The sequence below is a fragment of the Canis lupus genome, chromosome 17 (assembly GCF_003254725.2).
Source record: "Canis lupus dingo isolate Sandy chromosome 17, ASM325472v2, whole genome shotgun sequence".
NCBI lineage: Eukaryota > Metazoa > Chordata > Mammalia > Carnivora > Canidae > Canis > Canis lupus.
The window spans coordinates 7,239,701-7,255,650 of NC_064259.1; the positions used below are offsets into that span (position 1 = coordinate 7,239,701).

A 15,950-nucleotide genomic window follows, 5' to 3' on the forward strand; every position below is an offset into this window, starting at 1 on the left:
GATTTCCCAGCTTCCAGAACTCTGAGACAACACGTCTTGGTTTGAGCCAGCCAGCTTGTGGTACTCTGTCGTGGCAGCCCCAGGAACCTAACAGAACACCATACCCCGAATTTGTTTTTTGCTTTGCTCTAGTTCATGAAATTCAAAAGTACTTATCGAGTAACTACTATGTGCCCTTCCTCTGAAAGAATAAAAGGAAGAGGTCAGGTTGTATCTCACCTGAGGGAGACCCTGCTCCTTTAGAAGTTCAGGGAAGGGGGAAAAAAGTTCAGGGAAGGGAAATGCATAGGAGCTGAGAGGTCAGAGCCGGTGAAATCTGAGCGGAGCCCTGAGGGGTAGGTGGGTTCCAGATGGGTGGGAGAGAAGGGCCCAGGCAAAGGCCCCGAGGCCCACTGATAGGCGGGGTCCAGGATGTGCCTCTACCCACCTCTGTACTCCCTGAGATTCCTCTACCTGCCTCGCTCGGGATCTACTGAGCTTTCCCCTCCTCCTTATATTTCAAGACCCAGTGAAACCGTCACCTGCTCTGTGAACCATTCCTGACCCTCTCCCCCATGAGCTGATTTTGCGGCGGGGAGAGGGGGCACGGCGAGCTATAGCGCAGTCCTCGATGACGGTGTTATCATGCCCTATATGGATGTCTGTCTGTTGCCCTGTGACTGGGCTGGGGAGACCCGTGCTCTGAATCTGTGGCAGAGACACTGTGATGTGCTCACCCAAATGACCGTTTCCTCCTGGGCACAGAGGAAGGCTGTGATTGCCGGACCCCTTGCAGCCCGGTGGCACCAGTTCTGGTCATTGACTGCGGACCCATGTGATGTGTGCCTCCTCCAGGCCTGGCTCGCAGTGACCTCCCACCCCCACCCGGAGACCCCCAGCTCGCACTATCCCCTCCCTTGTGGCTGGCTGGGAGTCAAGGGGTTGGGGGAGACCTCAGAAGCCCTGAGGGAAGAATCTCTAGATGGGAGAGATTCTGGTGGAATCTCCAGATGGAAGCGGCTGGAGTTCCTGAACATCGGGAGTGTTCCCCGAGGAGTCTTCCCCGAGCCCTCTGACTTAGCCCTGAACCGCAGCCTGAGTGAGAAGTGGGTCTTACGCGTGACCCCAGCAGCACTAGCCTATGCCAATCAACCCAGTATCTGCAGTCCCCCTGCTGATGGGCCTGGGCTTGACACGTGGCTGGGGGCCTCTCACCTGTAACCCCACCCTCTGCACCGACATACTCAGGGAAACCTGCTCAATGACCCTGGCCCCTGGTCTGCTGAGAAAAAAGGGTGCTGCCCCTGGGTACCAGAGCTGCTCTGTGTGACATCACCACAGCCCCATACCGGTGACGGTGACGGGTGACGCGGGCGCTCACAGTCATTATTGTATTTAATCCCCACAGCAGGGCTGCCTAGGAGACTAACTCCCTCTGGGGTTGCCTTTGCCATTTGCTTGCTGAGAGAGGGGTCTGGGCTCAGACCACCTTGCCAGCCAGCAGAGCTCCCCCTCTCAAGCCACCCACCAGCATTGCTCCCTGCAGCCTCCTGTGTAGTGGGAGTTCACTCACCGTGTTTTTGTGGAGGAGGATTTGCAGGAGGATTTGAGTTTTCCCCTAGAGACGCCAGAAAGACAGTCTGTCTCAGCCTAACACTAACGCCCAGCTCCACATTCAGGGCTGTTTCTGTGGTTACCTTTCTTCGGGGATGTTTGGGGTGGGTGGGTGGTGGTAGTGGTGGGTGTGTGTATATATTTGCTTTTTCCAGGGCCCAGATTTTCAGGAGCTACTGGGGCGAGGGGTTCTGGGAAGCACAGTCCCTCATTCCTTCCCTCAGGGAGGTGCCTTCGGAGGGGGACAGAGGAAGTCTACAGGAAACACAGGTTTGTCTCTCCCTGCCACCCAGGCCGCCTGTGTCTGGGACCAGGATGTCAACCAAGGACCCGCAGCCCGTGAGGGAGGGAAGGGCCCCGGAAGAAGCCTGCTCCGCCGCCTGTGCATTTTATAGGTGGGGAAACCAAGGCCGCGGGAGCCTCAGGGACTTGCTGAAATCGCCCAGAATTGGCAAAGGCAAGCAGAACTGGAACTCAGGCGTCCCTCCTCCCGGTCCTCCGCTCCTTCCCCGAAAGAGGCAGGCGCGGTTGGTAGGGCGTGTCTGCGCAGGGGACTGGCGGTGAGGGTGCCAGAGGGCGCTGGGAGACAGCCTGGGGCGACTCCGGCCTCTTCCCTTTCTGGGCCACCCGGGCCGCACTTCCTGCAGAGGCCGGGGAGGGGGGGCGCGGAGCTGGCCCCTCCCGGTGCCGCCTCCCCGCCTCTCCCACGCCCGCAGGCCAGAGGCCAAGGGTTAGGGAGGCGGCACCGGTGCTCGGCTCCGCTCCGGCCCCGAGATCCGCCCGGGACCGGGACCGGGCTGGGGCCCGGGCGGGGCGGAGGGTGCAGCGGGGAGCAGGCTCGGAAGCCCGCACCCCGGGGTCGGGAGGGGCGTGGCCAGGGCCGGGGGCGCGACCCACGCAGGCAGGTGGGCGGGGCCGAGCCCGGGGGCGGGGCCGAGCCCGGGGGCGGGGCCTGGCGGGGCGGGGCCTGGCGGGGGCGGGGCCGCAGGGAACTCGAGCGCCGGCCCCGCCGCACGCCCCGCCCCCGGCCCCCGCCTCCGGGTCCCGCCTTCGAGTCCCTTCCTTCCCGGCGCTGGCAGGCGGGCCGCGGCGGCTGCAGGCGGCGGACGGGCGGGCCGGCGGACGGGCGGGCGCCTCCACCTCGCTCGCTCCCTCGCCGCCGGCTTCCTTTTGTCTTTCTGGGAGGCGATGAGCGCAGGGCCGGCGCGGAGGCTGCGGGCGCTCGGAGGCCCGCGCTCCTAGCCACCCCTCCCGGCCTCGGCGCGCTCGTCCCGGGCAGCGGCCCGCGCCCGCCCCAGCGCCAGCCGCGCCGAACTTGGGCTCGGGAAGCCGGCGGACCGCGTCCTGCGCCGGAGCAGGTAGGGCTGCGGGGAGTGCGGGCGTGTGCACCGGCGTGAGCTGCGACCCGGCTCTCTGCGTGTGCGCGCGCGCGCGTGTGTTGGGGTGCCTCTGTCTGCGTCGTGGAGTTGTGGATGACCGCGGACGGTGCTGTGTCCCCGGAATGGCGTGTCCTAGTGGGGATCCGTGTGTACAGTGGGTGTGCACATTTTGGGCTGCGTTTGTGGAATTGTGTGTCGGGGCGCAGTTGCTGGTGTGAGCGGCTGCGCGTGGGGCGCGGGTGGCGGGGTGGGCGTGGGCGGGCCAGCCCTGCCTGCGGAGCCCTCTGGCCCCCGCCGGCCGGCGCAGTGCGGAGCTTCAGGCCACCCCCCCCTCCCCGGATCCCGGGGAGCTAGCGCGGGCCTCTGGGCAGCCTGGGTTCGCCCCGCCGGGGGGCAGGTCCCGCAGCCCACGTGGGTGGCAGGTGCGCTCCCGCCAGGGTAGGGGACGGCGGCCATCCTCTCCCTGCTCACTAGGCCCAGGGGCGACGGCCGAGCCCTGCTCCGCAGTTAGGAGCCCTGGCCTCGCCGTGACCCGCACTGCGACCTGAGCCAGGCACGCCACCTTCTCTGGTTGAGGTTTGCTTCTCTCCCTCGGGGTCTCTCATGACATTTGAAACGAGAACGCGCTAAAGATAGCGCTTGGCCCAGCGCTTGGCACACAGTAGGTGCGTAAGTTAATTGCATTAGTGTCAAAGAGTGTCTCTTTTTTAATCCTTTTTTCCCCTCTTTATCGTGGGTGGTGCTATTACAGCCCCCTCCCGCGAATGTTGTGTGCCTCCCTCACGGCCCTAACTTAACCGCGAAGCACCGAGATTCGAGAAAGTTTGGGCTGCCGGGTGCGCCGCCAGCTCTGCGCACCTCCCGGGCGGCGCCGCCTCGGGTCTGCAGGAGCGCGCAGCGCCCAGCCGCGAAGGCTCCGGCGCCCGAGCTGGGGGTCCCTCTCCTGGCCAACTGCGGCGGCGGCTGCTGGAATCGGGAGCCTTTTTGTTCAACAAGTGCCTAGTCCCTGGGGCTTGCAGCTCGCGGAGTCTGGCGGCAAGGGCGTGAAAGTGGCGCTCCCCGCAGAGACGGACCTTGGGCTCCCAGGGCATCCCGGCCGCCCGGTCAAGCAGAAGGCATCCCCTCCGCTCCCGGCCAACGCCGATTCCCCCTGGAGGGGGGTGTTTGCCAGAACCGCCAGTCCTGCATTGGGGCCTGGGCGCTGGACACCCTCTGACCCTACCCCCACCCATCCAACTGCGGCTCTGATGGATCAGCCTCGCGCAGAGGAGGCCAAGGGCCAGTGGGATCCTTCCTCCTAGTCAGTCCTACACCTTAATTTTTAAAATATTTAGTTTGAAGCCTACGGCCGTGTAACATTGAACTGCAGTGAATGTGCGCACCCTCTAAGCACGATTCACTCTCAGGGAGAGTCCTGCCAACCGCAGCATATCGCTTGCTCAGACCCAGCGGGGCCAGCTGGCCCTGGCTGCCCTGCTGCCTTCTGCCAAAGCTGGTGATTCCTTCCCTCCCTCGCTGTGGTTTTTTTCTTCCTCTCAGGACCCTTCCCAGTCGGAAACACAAATAACCTTTCACCAAGAGAGCTGTGGACCTCATGGTGCGTGCTGCTCTCAAAATGGAGCATCTGCATGGGATGGGGCTGGGGGCATGGAGATCATCAACTGGGCTGTGCGGAGGCGTGGGATGCATTTCCTGGGATCACCTGCTCCCGGTGGGTGTGCTCAGGGAGCTGGAATCCTTTGCAGGCTTTGATGACACAGGAGCAGAAACCTCTTGCTTGGTCTGTCTTTACCAGCACCTTCTGCTGAGGCCTCAGTGGTAATGGCAGGCCAGGGGATCAGGGGACCTGGATAAGCCAAATTTTCATCCGATTTGGTGTCAGGGCACACTTAGAATGCAAGCTGCTTTTTCTGTTTCATAAGATGATTTTATATCCAAGAGGAGAAAAGGGCTTTTCATCTGAATCCTACTCTCTTTCCCATAATCAGATTGAATAATATTGAAAAAAAAATCAGGCTGGCTTCATCAGCTCAGAAGACAGATCAAAAGCTGGGGTATTTGTTGTTGTCGTTGTTGTTTTGTATTTTCCTGCTTAAAACCAGCCCTTTGTCTCAAGCAAAGCAGTGTTTTGGCCCTAGATCTATTTCTGTTTCACTTTTGAGAGCGCCTGTAATTACTGAGCTCTTGAGGTTTTATTGGATAATGTGCCAGAGGGAAGGCCCAGGGGCTCTGGCTCTCACTTGCCGTGGGATGTGGTGCGTTGTAGCCTTGCCTGCTCCCTTTGGGTTCCACTTTGATGCTTTTCATAAGGTGGAAAATAGATGTGAATGTGTGATAATAACTTGGGACACCTGGCATTGGGAATCAGATGCCTGGAAGCTCAGACTTGTGGAGACACAACAGGTCAAAACCCCAGAAGAACAGAGATTTGCCCAAACCCTAGCCAGTGATCCATTCATTTCCAATAAGCCTTCTAGAGGGAAACTCTGAGATATAAAGGAGCTTGGACTAATTCCTTCAGAATTTATCTTAATGCCCCTTTCTGGCCACTGGGTTGTGCAGAATTAGAAATACAAGCTGTTGAGTGACAGGAGTGGACTCACCTCTGCATACAGTCCCCATCCAGGCCTCCTCCTTACCGAGCTCTGTCTCTACCTGGAGCTGCTCTGGAGTTTCATCATGGTAAAGCAGTAGTGCTGTCTTTCTGGGCTCAGACCCACTGCCATTGGGGCTCCACATGCATGGTTCCTAGGGTTGCCTTTTCGCAGAAAATACCCTATTGTGTATTTGTGTGTGAGGCAGTCTGTCTCCCCCTTATGCCTACCGTCCTTCCTTATACTTCTTCTAAGACCTAGTATTGCCACTCATAAGTGGTGAAGTGCCCAGGTCACTTAGGAACCAGTGTTAATCCCTGATACTACCAAGGAGCCCCAGAGTTTATTTGGCACCGGAGAGTAAGCTATTTGGCAGCTGAAATTTTATCTAGATCAGGATCAGGTTTGTGTTAGAATTTAGCATTCCAGCAAGCCTGAAACCAAGCTTGTTTGTTATGGGATAATGCTTCTAATTTGTGAGTCGCTGGCCCAGGCCTGATGGGGGATTATGTGTATTTTGCTAGTTTGTCAGCCCTGGATGTCATTGTATGTGAAGGGAGGGCACTTGTAAACTTTAATCATGCTCTGTCTACTTTGGGATTCACTATCCTCCCATAGTCTCAGTGGGTTTCTTTGGTGTTTTCATGCCCATGTGTAGGGCTGTGCATCTGTGCATCTCACGTGGCTTTTGTTCTCTTCCTTTGGGGTTGAGTTTCTAATCAGGGGACAACAGGTCGTGGTGTATGGAGATAGATGGCTTAGGGGCCATCTTGGTGATTCTTGCTCCATGGGGAAAAATGTTTCTTTCAAATCACTTGGTACCAAACAACAACAACAAAGAATGGAATCTGGTGACATGGGTTTTAATGTAACTTCTGGTAATCGATACAGTTTGACAGGTGAACAATTTCTTAGGCACTGATGAGCAAGGTGCAAGTCTAAAGAATTTTTTTTTTTTTTCCATCATCAGGAAAGCACAGTAAATCCTTTAGGAGAGCCCTGCCTTGGCCATGTCCTTTCAAGTATAATTGAATTTCAGAGGCAAAGCTTCATATCTCTGCATTTATGAGGTATGACTAACTGAAGACACTTTCCGAGAGATCTCAGGCTCTCTTCCTGTGGCAGCCCTCCCCTGCCAGCAGCAGGTGGGCAAAGATGCCTTCTTGGGGCTCTTTTCATTTACCTTTATAAGCCAAGCGCACCCCCGACACCTGCTAATCCAGCAGCTGTGTTTTCCGGATATTTGTTGCTTTTCAGCTCTTGAGGTGCAGTTCAGGTTGGCAGGAAGCCAGGAGCCGGGTCGGGGTGCTGGCATCCATCCCACCTGCCTCACTAGATGAGAAGTTTCTGAGGAGCCAGTGATGGGTCTGTGACCCTTGGCTGAGAAACACTTGGGATTGTTAAATTCGTACTCCCTGGAGGAAGCCGCCGTGATTCTGAAGACAGGGAGAAGGCTTTTGGGGGTGCGTGGTTCTCCTCGTGGAAGTCTCCCGAGATTGCCTCAGTACCCGGTGGCCCAGCTGAAATCCGTCCTTGCTGCGTGCCTCTTTTGGCCATGAGGGTGTCCCTTAGGTGCTCTTCTAGTGTTTTCCTTTCAGCTGGGCTCACGCTGTGCGTTGGCGGCCGAGCAAACCTGAGCTCTCCCTACACCCAGACCCATGGCCCTCATCATGCAGGCTCCATGCTACTGCACATCAAAGCAGAGCCCAGAACTTCCTGCCACCCCCAAGCCGGTCCCTCTACCTGTTGTAGTGAATGACTTGCCTCCTCCATCATTACAGCTAGAAATCTCAGGAGTGTTTTTGGGCTCTTGCCCCCCTCTTCCTCTGTCCATAAATCATGATGCGGTCAGTCCTCTGTTGTCCTGGTTCCTTCTCTCTGTCCCCAGGGCCCCCCTGTTCCTGCAGAGCAGAGCTGTCTCATCCCTTATCCTGGGTCCTGGAGACCCACTTCCAGTCCAGTCATTGCTGTCATCAGGTCCATGCTGAAGACAGATTTTGTCATCTCACTCAGCTCTCTGGCCAACCACCCACTCCGAGTTCATGCTCTTGCTCAGTAAGTGTTCTTCTGAACACCTGCTGTGTGCCTTGCACTGAGCAGAACTCTGAAAGCCCCATACAGGCTTCCTGCCAGAGCTCAGCTTGGGCTGGGGGTTGGGAAGACCTCCAGAGGAGTCCTTAGAGCTTGACAGGGGCTCCAGGGAAGCTCCACCCCCTGGGCAGAGGGGGCATGATGTGGGCTTGGGAGCTAACCTTCCAAGCTGTGCTGGGAGGGGTGCAGGTGTCTGGCGGGTGGGGAGACCGCGAGGGTGAGGGTAGCCGGGTTGCCACAGCACCTGCCTTCTCTCCCACCCAGACTTCTCTATGTGCTAAACTCTTACTCATCCTTGAAAAAAAATTTTTTAACAGCTTTATTGAGATATAATTCATATACTGTGAAGTGTACCCATTTCAAATGTACAATTCAGGAATTTTCAGTAAACTTACAGAATTGTGAAACCGTCACCACAATCCGGTTTTAGAACCTTTGCATTACCCCCAGAAAGCTCCCTCCTGCCCATTTACTGTCACTCTCTGTCCCCGCTCCTACCCCCAGGCCACCAGCCAATGGGCTTTGTGCTTCTAGATTTGCCTTTTCTTCCTGCCTCTCATTTTATAGATACGGCTCCAGGGCCTCTTCCCTGAGGCTTTCCTGGGGTTTTCCAGTGAGAGTTGATTGCTCCCTCAGGCTGATCAAATAGCCTGGGTGGTTGCCCACCTGTGGGATGGCCAGCTCTGTGACGCAGTGACTGTGTCCATCTGGCCCCCTTTCCTCCCCTAGCACAGCGCTGGGTGCCTGGGGTGCACACAGGGCCTGTTGGCTGCGCTCAGTGAAGTTGCTTCCCTCACATTTCTTTTGTCAGCTCCTGAGTATCCAGCAACGAGTTAAAATTTAAAGTACGAGGTGGGGGTGGGGGAGTAATGATGATGTGGGGCGAGAACATGTGAGGCAGAAGAGGTCAAACCCATTATTTTTTAAAAATATTTTATTTATTTATTCATAAGAGACACACAGAGACAGGCAGAGACACAGGCAGAGGGAGAAGCAGGCTCCATGCAGGGAGCCCGATGCGGGACTCGATCCCAGAACTCCCAGATCACAACCTGAGCCAAAGGCAGATGCTCAACCACTGAGGCACCCAGGTGCCCCCAAACCCATTTTTAAAATTTTATCTATTTATTTATTTGTTTATTTAATTTATTTTTAAAGATTTTATTTATTTATGATAGACATAGAGAGAGAGAGGCAGAGACACGGGCAGGAGAAGCAGGCTCCATGCCGGGAGCCGGACGTGGGACTCGATCCCGGGTCTCCAGGATCACGCCCTGAGCCAAAGGCAGGCGCTAAACCGCTGAGCCACGCAGGGATCCCCCCAAACCCATTTTTTAAACAAAAAAATCCAGGATGCCCAGAGCACAACAGCTCACCCAAAGCCGTCGGCAAGAAGTAGAGGAACCAAGAATTAAGCCAGGTCACGTTCTCTCCCACCCCCGTTTGGTAGTAAGGATCTGCTCTTCTGGGGCTCTTCCTGGAGTGTTTAGTTTTTCTTGTCATAGCCTCCAAGCCACATAAATTCTGTGGAGGGCACAAGCGGTACGTAGCACATCTTCATTTGCCCCAGTGCTTGGCTCACAGCTGACCAGGTAGGAGTGACTTAAGTATGCGTGGGTGCAGGGTCTCCTGGGAGACAGACGGACAGAAGCCCTGGGAAGGGGGTGCACTTGCCCGGCTTGTACATTTCAGAAGACCTTCTCTTCTTGGGTTATTTTTGTAAAATAAATAGGAAAAAGCAGAGGAGGAGACCCCATTTTACAGATTGCAGATTGAGTCACAGAAATTGCCTATGCAGTGTAGACAGGTAGATCTGGGCCTGGTGTGTGGAGACCAGGTCACAAATGGTTGCTCTCCACTGTATGTTAACTAACAAAATTAAAAAGACAAGCCAAACAAAAAAGAAACACTCCTATAAGAGGCAAAACAAAACAAAACAAAACAGAAAACACAAATAGCCCCTCTCTCCTAGCGAGGCAGAGAACATTCACAGTGGGCAGCAAGAGTGTCTTGTTTCTTTCTGAAGATCAGGGGTGTTGGGGTCCAGCAGCCCTGGTTTGAGTCAGGCTCTGCTCTTGTCACTTATCAGCTGGGTGATGCTCTCTGGGCTCAAGTTTGCTCATGTGCAGGAAGGGGTTCCGGGGCCGCGTTAGACTATCACAGGGAACCTGGACGTAGCGAAGCCATGGAGTCTTTGGCTGGTCACATGTGTGGTAAGTGGTGGTGGCCATTGTTGCTATTTAAACGTTCTTGGAGGGACCCCTGGGTGGCTCAGTGGTTTAGTGTCGGGCTCTCTGCAAGGAGCCTGCCTCTCCCTCAGCCTATGTGTGTCTCTCTCTCTGTCACTCATGAATAAATAAATAAATCTTAAGAAAAAATAACGTTCTTGGGTGGCAGTGCCTCCTCTGTCACTAAGGATTTCTTTTCATATTCAGGTTTATTAGGCATCTTTTTGACCCAGACTGTAGTAGCGAAGCGTTTGATGTGAGAGCCTGTGACTGTGTGAAGGCTCCCGGGGGGGAGCTGCTGTGGGCCGCGACTGGGGGCTGAGGAGCCGCCATTTTGGATTGCCCAGCTCATGCCTTCTGAGAAGCCTCTCTGAGGGTCGCCGACACAGCCGAGGTGACCCCAGTTCAGGGGGCTGCACGAAGACATAGAGGTGAAGTCATTCCTCAGACCCAGTGAGGTCCCGACCTCTTGACCCCCTGCCTTCTAGAACACTTGGAAGCATTTCTTGAGTTTGCTTGTGAGCGTGCTCATGTGCCTATGGCTGCCCGGGGACTCTTGGGAACCCCGGCAGAACCACGATTCTGTGCGGCCGTGTGTATGGATCACAGCACTTTTTCCCCCTCCGGCAGCAAAATGCTCAAGTCTCTGCTTCCTTCCTGTGCGTTTATTAGACACTTCCAGAAAACAGAATTGACGACAGCTCCCCACCCCTCCCTGTCACTCCCATCCTTTCTCTTTGCTGTGCTGTAATCCATTTTTGAAGGGAAGTGAGAACCTCTCAAGATCCATCACCTGGGTTTAAAAACAAATCATTCCCAACACCGTACAATTTTCCATATTTACGTGTGGGGCTGGGGGGTCAGTCCTGCCAGAGTGGTGTGCGATGTCTAGAAAAGCCTGTGCCCCAACCATGGGCCCGAGGCAGGGCTGTGGGTGGGCAGGACTGGTGGCTCTCTCTCTCTCTCTCTCTCTCTCTCTCTCTCAGCCCTCTCCAAAGCGTGGGGTGGCAGTGGCAGGAATAAGACTTTATTAAAAATCCTCAGTCATGCAGTGCCAATCCCATGCTTGGTGACGCAGCCTGGACAGTCTGGCTCAGCTTCCACGGGTGGGAGATGAAATGTGGTGGCTGCTTTGGCTTCTTTGGGTGTCTTTCTTTTCAGTGAGTGAAGGTAGAAAGAGGCCTCAGACAGATGTTGACGTTTGGCTTTCTTTCATGCTGGACCTTTGGCACTTATGATCCATTCTTATTCTCCGGGGAGTGTTTGTCCCTCTTCTTTCTCTCTGAAGATGGGATGAAAAATTGCTACTTTTATTAGCATATGTTCTTGATAATATGCTATTATCTGCCCTCAAAACAATATGGCCTCAGTGATTGTTTTCAGAGCTAGCTGTAAGGTGACAGCTTATGCATTTGGGAATGATTTTTACTATCACTGGAGGAAGTACGGGAGGCAAGTTGTAGTACAGGTGAAGTCCAGGTTTTCTCGGCCGGGGCCCCCCAAGCAGTGTGAAGATCTCACTGCGGCCCATTGCTCCTTCTCCCTGTGCTTTGTCCTGGGTCACATGCCGGCTTCTGAGTACATCCACATTATCATTTTCACCATCACCACCCCCATCATCACCACCATCACTATCATCCTCCTCCTCATCATAGCTATCCCCATCATCACCACCATTACCTCTATCACCATCTTTGTCCTCCTCCTCATCATCACCACTATCACTGTCATCCTCCTCATCATAGGCATCACCATTATTACCACCATCACCACCATTGCTGTCATCACCATTCTACTCCTCCTCACAATCAACACCATCACTATCATCCTCTTCCTCCTCACCATCATCACCATCACTGTCATCACCACCATCATCATCCTTCTCCTCATAGCCATCAGCATCATTACTACCATCACTATCATCACCATCCTCTTCACCATCACCACTATCACCATCACCACCATCACCATCATTTTCTTCCTCCTCCTCCTCCTCATCACCATCACTATTGTTACTATCACCATCCTCCTCCTTCTCCTCTTCATCACCATCATTACCACCATTACCATCATCACCATTACCATCACCACCACCATCACTGCCATCACCATTGTCATCTTCCTTATCATAATCATAACTATCAACCACCATCATCAGCATCACTGTAATCATCATCACCTTTACCACCACCATCACCACCACCATCCAGTCTCTACCTTTGGTTCACTGCTTCACATAGCCCATTTCTGTTGAATTAAGGGTTCTTTGCTGGCAGGTTGTGGGAGGACACCTACTGTGAGGAGGGTAATGAGGGGGAATTAGTACAAGATGATGGTAGGTATGGAGTGGATGATGGAATGTTACTCTAAAAGAGGCCTTATGAGACTCACTAATCTGGAGTAGTCTTGGAAAATCCCACCCGTGCTAGTTAATTTTATATGTCACTTTGACTTGGCTATGGGATGCCCAGATAACTGGTAAAACTTTATTTCTAGGTGTGTCTATGAGGGTGTTTCTAGAAGGGATTAGCATTTGAATTGATTGATTAAAGAAGACCCCCCACCCCCACCCCACTCCCAACAATGTGTGCAGGCATCATTCAATCCACTGAGGGCCTGAATGGAACAAAAAGGCAGTGGAAGGTGGGATTTACTTTGTCTGCTTGAGTTGGTGTGTCTGTCTTCCGTTGTCCTTGGATGTTAGTGCTCCTAGTTCTCAGGCCTTTAGACTCTAACTGGGACTTACACCATTGGCTGCCTTGATTCTCAGACCTTTGGACTTGGACTCAATAACACCAGCTTTCCTGGGTCTCTGGCTTGCAGATGACAGGTTGTGGGACTTCTCAGCCTCCAAAGTCACATGAGTTAATTCTGATAAGTATCCTCGTATATGAATCTCTTATTGGTTCTGTTTTTCTGGAGAACCTTGACTGATAAACCACCTATTCTGCAGGCCAAGGAGAGAGCCAGTGGTACCTATTCTGTTGAGCTCCCCATTGCCCTTCCAGGGAGGACAAATTTGGCTCCCTATTGTATTCTCCAGGCCCTTTGCTGCCCCTCTTCACCAGTGCTGGCTGGAGCCTGACCTTGCTCGCTGGACACTGTGCTTGTTTGCCTCTCCCAGGACGGTGGGCCTCTTTGCATGTAAGACCTTGTGATTTCTCCTCCGTGGCTCCCCCCATTCCTGGCACAGAGCCTGGAACAATGGATGTCCAGATGTGTGGCTAAACCACCACTCCCTTCCCTTGACTGTAGGATGGTGGGAGAATTGAAGTATTTATCCTTAACACCTTCGCCAGAGGGACTTGCTTTTGCAGGCCTGAATGTGTGATTGGCAGGTCATTGTTGTTTCCCATGCTCATCACCGAGTGGTGAATGTTTTACCTGTTTGCTAAAATTGCAACATGGTGGTATAGAAGCCATCGAGGCTTTCTGGGCTGACAGAACGATCCCCATCTGATTATCCATGTCTGGCTCTAACTTGGTGTGTGTGTAGTTTTTCTTCTCCAGATCTCAGTTTCCTTATCAGTTGGAGCTCAGGACTGGGTAACCTCTACATTGTCTGTCAGCTCTGTGGGCCAGGAGAAATGTTTAAAAATGTATACTTGAGGGGCTCCTGACTGGCTCCGTCCCTCGAGCATGTAACTCTTGATCTCGGGGTCATGAGTTTGAGCCCCATGTTGGGTGTAGAGATGACTTAAAATAACATCTTAAAAAAAATGTAAACTTGAATTTTAGGACACATCCAACATGAAGCAAAGAGAATTTTCTTAGCTAAACCGACTGCAAAAAAAAAAAAAAAAAGAGAGAAACAGAACATTTTAGAACACACAGATACCTTAGCAACTGCCATCTCAATCTCAAGAGCCGGCACCATAATTCAGAAGAAGCTGAGCGTGTCAAGGAACAAATTTGTGGAGCACCAATGAGAAGGAAGGGGAAGGGTCAGAGATACTGAGGTTGAGGGGGTGAGCTCTGTGTGTTTCATCCACCCCTCCGTCCATTCAGCAGGTTCATATACATGTCCCAGGACCGGTGTTGTATGTGAAAGAAGCTGAGATGAAGAGGATGGGCTCGAGTACAGAGGAGGTGAGTGATGTCAAGGGGAGCACAGAAGGCTGGCAGCCGAGCTAAGTTCTTAGGCTCTGGATCTGGTGCCTGATTTAGAAGCTGTTCACTATCCCTTTGAGAGGACACGCCCAAGGAAAACCAGTGCAGAGGATGCAACCCTCCTCTTTGTCATGGTGCGACTCTCTTCTTTCTGGGAAGCCCACTGATTAGCAAGAAACTGGTGGACTGAACTTTTTATTGTTGTTTTTTAAAAGATTTTATTTATTTGAGAGAAAGAGAGAGAGAAAGAGAGAGCACAAGCAGGAGGGAGGGCAGAGGGAGAAGCAGACTCCCCGCTGAGCACGGAGCCTAATGCAGGATTCCATCCCAGAACCCTGGGATCCTGACCTGAGCCCAAGGCACATGCTTAACCGACTGAGCCACCCAGGCGCCCCTGAACTTTTTGTTTTGACTAACTGTGAGTTAGGGGGAATTAGGGAATATTATAGAAGACAGGGAATTGTGTTATAGACAAAAGTATGTATTAATGCAAACTCCTGAATTAATTGAGTTAATGAATTATTAAGAATTCTTTGAGGGGCGCCTGAGTGGCTCAATCGGTTAAGCATCCAACTCTTGGTTTTGGCTCAGGTCATGATCTCAGGTCGTGAGGTCGAGCCCTGTGTGGGGCTGTGAGTTCAGGGCAGAGTCTGCTTGAGATTCTCTTCTTCTTTCTCTGTCCCTCCCCTGCTCTATAAATAGATAGATAGATAAACAAACAAACAATAAATAAAATCTTAAAAAAGAGTTCTTTGAAATGAACACATTTGTGGTTATAGGCTGGTAGGTTTTTGCTAAAGGGGTTGAAAATGAGCAATTTAAACATTTCTCCTAAATATGTGACTGGGAAGCCAGGTATAGAACTATTTAGACAGTTTCATTCCAGTTATGTTTGGGAGGGGAAAAAAAGTTAGAGAAAACAGATGAGAAGGGCATACACCAAACTTTTAACTTTTATCAGGTTGACTCTGATGGGATCATGAGCGGTTTTTCTTTCCTGGTTTCTCATATTTCTCTACATTCTGAATTTTTACCAATGGGTGTGTATTACTCTTGCACTGAGGAAAAAAAAAGGTTTTAAAAGGAACCCCAAGGACACATTCCTCTGATAACCTTGTTTACCTTATTATTTGCTTAGCAAACTTTCTTTTTAATATAGTCAGACTGGCTGGAACCCACAAATTCCATAGTTGTGATGGTTTGGATTAATGGAATTTATCATAATGCATCATTAGAATTTGCTAATTTCATCTAAATTCGATGCTGAGTAACTTTATTAACTAGAATATGAAAAAAAATATTCTGAGCCTTTCTAGAAACTTGCCATTTCAACATGGCAGAGGGTGGAGTTTGTTTATTGTCTAGAATATGTTTTTTCTTTTTTACTTGGCAGACCCTTCACCACTCCCTGTGCTGCTCCTGCCTTGGACCTTGCGTTGACTTGGGTTAATGTTGGGTTGGTGTTGGGTTGGTGTTGGGTTGACTCTTTATTTACTGGCTGAGAAGCAGGATCCTCTCAGTCCTTGTTAGGGCCATGCCTGACTTTTGGTGGTATCCTTCCAGAGGCTTCTTAGGCTGTTATTTTTTTGGAGGTTTGATCTGTCTGAGTCAGCAGTGGAAGAGTATGGAGTTGAGGCCAATCATCAGAGAACTTGGCTGATATGAATAATTAATTTCAGGGTGAATGAGGGAGAGACACTGGTGGCTGGGCTGGCTCTCCAGGCAAATAATACCGCTATATAATGTGAAAAACTAGAGGTTGCCTTTGCTCCTAGCTCAGTGTCTGCGTCTAGTTTCTTGGATTTGAAATTAAAAAAAAAAATCCCATCTTTATAGTCTGCTGTCCATATTTCTGATCTTGAGCAAGAAAATACTTGTCAGCAAAATTCCACACACATCTGGTAAACTATTTCAGGATCTGAACCATAAGGAAACCATGTTAAAAAAAAATTAGG

The 15,950-nt window shown here is 52.3% G+C and overlaps 1 protein-coding gene across 3 annotated transcripts in view; it reads left to right on the forward strand.

Annotated features, from left to right (window-relative positions):
- The first annotated feature begins 1,741 nt into the window (after window positions 1-1,741).
- HPCAL1 (hippocalcin like 1) overlaps window positions 1,742-15,950 on the forward strand; it is a 113,284-nt gene continuing 99,075 nt past the window's right edge. Inside the window, exon 1 of one of the 3 annotated variants that reach the window (XM_049095970.1) lies at window positions 1,742-1,863. The gene's annotated coding sequence lies outside the window, so the exon portion shown is untranslated. Of the gene's footprint in view, window positions 1,864-2,664; window positions 2,952-13,887; window positions 13,975-15,950 lie in introns of those variants that run through there. The other 2 variants (XM_025454673.3, XM_049095971.1) reach the window with 2 other exon arrangements.